The 3901-nt window shown below is 38.4% G+C and overlaps 1 long non-coding RNA gene across 1 annotated transcript; it reads left to right on the top strand.

Moving 5' to 3' along the window:
* Nucleotides 1-878, top strand: LOC134535057 (uncharacterized). The gene is made up of 2 exons (XR_010075569.1): nt 1-330; nt 449-878. It is a non-coding gene; the product is annotated as an uncharacterized LOC134535057 (long non-coding RNA).
* The last annotated feature ends 3023 nt before the right edge of the window (nt 879-3901 follow it).

Consider the following 3901-nt stretch of genomic DNA (forward strand, 5'->3'; position numbering starts at 1 on the left):
TATTTTCTTTAACTTCAACTTTTAATTACGAGTCGCAGCCGCCCCAAACTTACTGCGTGCCGCGATTCTGGACTGATCACTTCGTATCTTCGTCATCAGGTTGTCTCTCCGTTTTTCTTTTAAGATGTAATCAGCTAGACATGGGATATGATTCCCACAACTATAGTGATTAGCCTTTAGTCAATCCATGTAGCTCTACCTTGTAGGAGTGGTCATGTTTTATTCTGCATAATTTATTAATTTATTTTTTAATCATGAGAACGTCCGCGACAACAGCTAGTTCGCGAGCTAGCACATCCGGGCTGATCCTGGAAGCCATCTCCCTGTTTGGTGAGTTTTGACAACTTTTACTCCCTGACCATCATCGTGATTGGAAGGCATTATCTGCCTATTTTGACAACTGTTTGTGAATAAGTCCTGAACATATGTGTTTCGGATCTGTTCACAGACAGGGTACAAGTACCGGACAGTTTACAAGAACCGGACACATTCCAAGGACCAGATCAGTTCCCAAGGGCCGGATGACTTAGGCCCTCTGACGTCCAGTCAGCTGTTCTACTTCGTCCAGCAATCGTCAAACCGTCAGCCCTTCAGTTTTCGGACTAACATTCAAGCACGACGTTGTTCAGATCAGACAGCCAGAAGTTTCCTTTAGGACTTAAAAGATCCACCATAATCTGGGACTGCGACTCCTTGACATGTTTATTGTTACGAATTGTATTTAAATTGTGTTAATGAACCATATAATTGTCTAATAAGGGCCGGGCCATTCTTTGGATAGTGTGATTATAAATCCATGTTATATATATTTTTTGTTAATCAACTTATAAAATATAATGTGAAAATAATCAAAAATAAAATGAAAACAGAGGTACTAATATCTAGACGAAATTATTATTTTGCCTTCTGAAACCAAAAGATCCACTAGTTACCCCCAGTCATCAGGAGAGTGAATTGTAACAAAGTTGCAACATAACTTGGGTTTACTCTGTTATGACTGAGGAGTGTAACACCAGCACTTGCCAACACCCGCTCTCACAAATACTTAGTGCCGTGAGGATCGGCATGGTTGCCACATCAACCTCAAGTCGCCAACATACCGACCCTCAAAATGGCTGGAAACATTTTCTTGATACCTATGCGTATGCTAAAGATGTCACAAATCATACTACACTTAAGACATATCAGTCAACACAAAAAGAAAATATGCAAACTATGGGCATACATAATTTAATTTAATCCTTATAAAAAATGTGGATTATCCTTATAAGCTTACTTAATAGTTACTCAACAATATAGTCACTGGTTCACTGGAAGTATAGTTTCGTAACTGATCTCATGTATGGACCGGTAGAGGTACATATGGTAGATAATGTACTAACCATCTGGTCCTGGGCAAACTCCTTCGATAATGCCCATTTGCCAGGATAATGGCATGGCATTTTCTCTGAGTACAACTAGTCAGCCAGGCTATGCATTTTCAGAGGACGATTTCCATCTCCTCGTTTGCTGCAGTTCTTCCAAATGGTTGACATTTCTGTCACCTGGACAGCCTAATCCAAAACTTGATCAATATAGTTTGGAGATCAGCACCAATAAGGATGTGTCCAGGGTGAGAGCTAATGGATCATTGGGGTCACTGTTAAGTGGAACAAGGGATCTGAAATTTAAACAATCTTTTATTTTTTTACGTGTGCGTTGAGATCTTGGTATGTCAGAAACTTGTTCCACATGATTGTGTATAAATGGAATTTCATTCACTTAATGCCTGCTTCCTATATACACCAAAATGGGATGGTGTGAGTGGTATAGAACACGGTTTTTCCTAGTCGACGTGGATAAACCATTCAGGAAAACATACTTGAACAGAGTGTGCCATTCATACTGCCGACACTCAACAGCGCACAGAATTATTTAGACTAAATAAGCACTGCCTAAATTGTATACACCCAGGTGACTTATTTTATCAATGTAAGTCAGGGATCTGACAAATAATTTTCAGAGAAGCATCACGCATCACTTGTTGTTTCACCAAGACACACAGATAGAGACCAAACAACCCAATGGAAGTACAGGTCAGCTGTAGAAGCTTAATCAAGATCACATTGTTTCATTAGATTGCTTCAAACAGCTTGACACAGCAATTATTAACAACTAGTAACTGTTCACTTAAACTCAAACCACAAATAATGCTCTTCATGTTTCCCACAGCCCATACCCTTTGAGCTCCAACGAAATTTCTTCCATTATCTCTGTAAATATATTCACACCAACCTCAGCATGACGTGTATCCCCACAGAGCTGCCAGAAAAGTTTGAACAGACACGTCACCAACGACTTCTAGACTGATTACTTTGGTGGCTATACAAATGAATACCTCCATGTGATACTTTATCTGTATCCTACATCTACAGTTCATGATTTATCAAGGCTAGGTTCAGCATAATCCACTCCACAATGAGGAGAGGTCTTGCTGAATGTACTTGGGATGGTGGCAAAATATCCATGAACTGTTTGCAAGTTTTAACTTCAGTCTTTGATAAGTAATACAGCCATGGATAATATGTTGTATTTTACGAGGGATATTCGTAAAGTAAGCTCCATTTGGTCATTAAAAAATGTAAACTCGTGAGGTAATTATTTAATTAAAGCCTGAACATTTAGAAAGTCAAATAACTATTTTAAAGGTCTAAACATTTCTGTGGTGCCTGTGCATGACCTTCGAGAGAAACACCTTTCAACTGAGGACAGTAAGTTCCCGCCGACTATCGACTTCTGACGGTAATTCCTGCCAACGAAGGCCTAATAATTAAAAGCACAGTTTTTTCTTGCCCCACGCTTGTTCCAATTGACAACACATTACAAAATTATGTTTAACATTTCAAGTTTTCTTTTTTGTTTGGAAAGATAATTCGGAAGTTGTCATGTTAGCTGGGATGCACTCCACGTTCAAGTTTTGCTTTGCAAGTAGTGTCGCATTTTCTTGCTCACACGGGCCGAACTGTAGCCTATCGGGGGGAACGGTTGCTAGTTCGACCCCCTCAGCCCCCCCCCCCTTCACCATGCTGGGAGGATTAGGGGGAGCAGGCGCTTACTTGTGGGGGGCTCTGGCTCCCTTCCTCCTTCCCGTCTCCATGATTTAAAAAAATTGGTTGTCTGTAAATTCGGTTTACGGACGATAGTTTAACGTGACAACGTCATAACAAAACATTGATGAAATGATTGCATACTTTTATGAATAAAATTGAATCATTTTTATTTTAATAATAAAAGAATAAATACTTGAAATTATACTAGTAATCAGATTTTAAAAATGCAAGAATAATTAACCTTTATTGCCGAAATTGTTGTTGTAATAAGCAATGAAAACCACATTAACTTTTCACTTCACTTTATAAACAGTCGACGAAACAGTTCACGTGTAGATGACTTGTAATTAATTTTAATAACTGGCGTTTAGCTATAAAGTTTAAATATAATTATGAAGAAGTTTTCATATAAATAAACTGTAATCAAATATCTATCATCAATTATATGAATCACCATAATTTTTTAGTCAATTGTAACATAACCTATTATTACTGCACTCGCCAACAGCGTAACGGAACACAGCGTAACGGAACAATAAGCGTAACGGGACACAGCGTAACGGAACAATGTGCGTAACAGGACACTTTTTCGTGCGTGCAGCCGGCGTTCATCGATTTATTAGACGTTGTAACGTCAAAAACATGACGAATTTATTTTCAATGGATAATTTAACTCCCTACTGAGCTAACGTAACGTGAGTATTTATAACTCTTGCTCCTCTGGTAAGCTCGACTTCAATATTGTATGTGTGTTCAACATATTAGCAAAAATGTATTTATTACGTATCTATAAAAGTAGAAATAAAGAACAC

This window comes from Bacillus rossius, chromosome 8 (assembly GCF_032445375.1).
Source record: "Bacillus rossius redtenbacheri isolate Brsri chromosome 8, Brsri_v3, whole genome shotgun sequence".
Lineage (NCBI taxonomy): Eukaryota > Metazoa > Arthropoda > Insecta > Phasmatodea > Bacillidae > Bacillus > Bacillus rossius.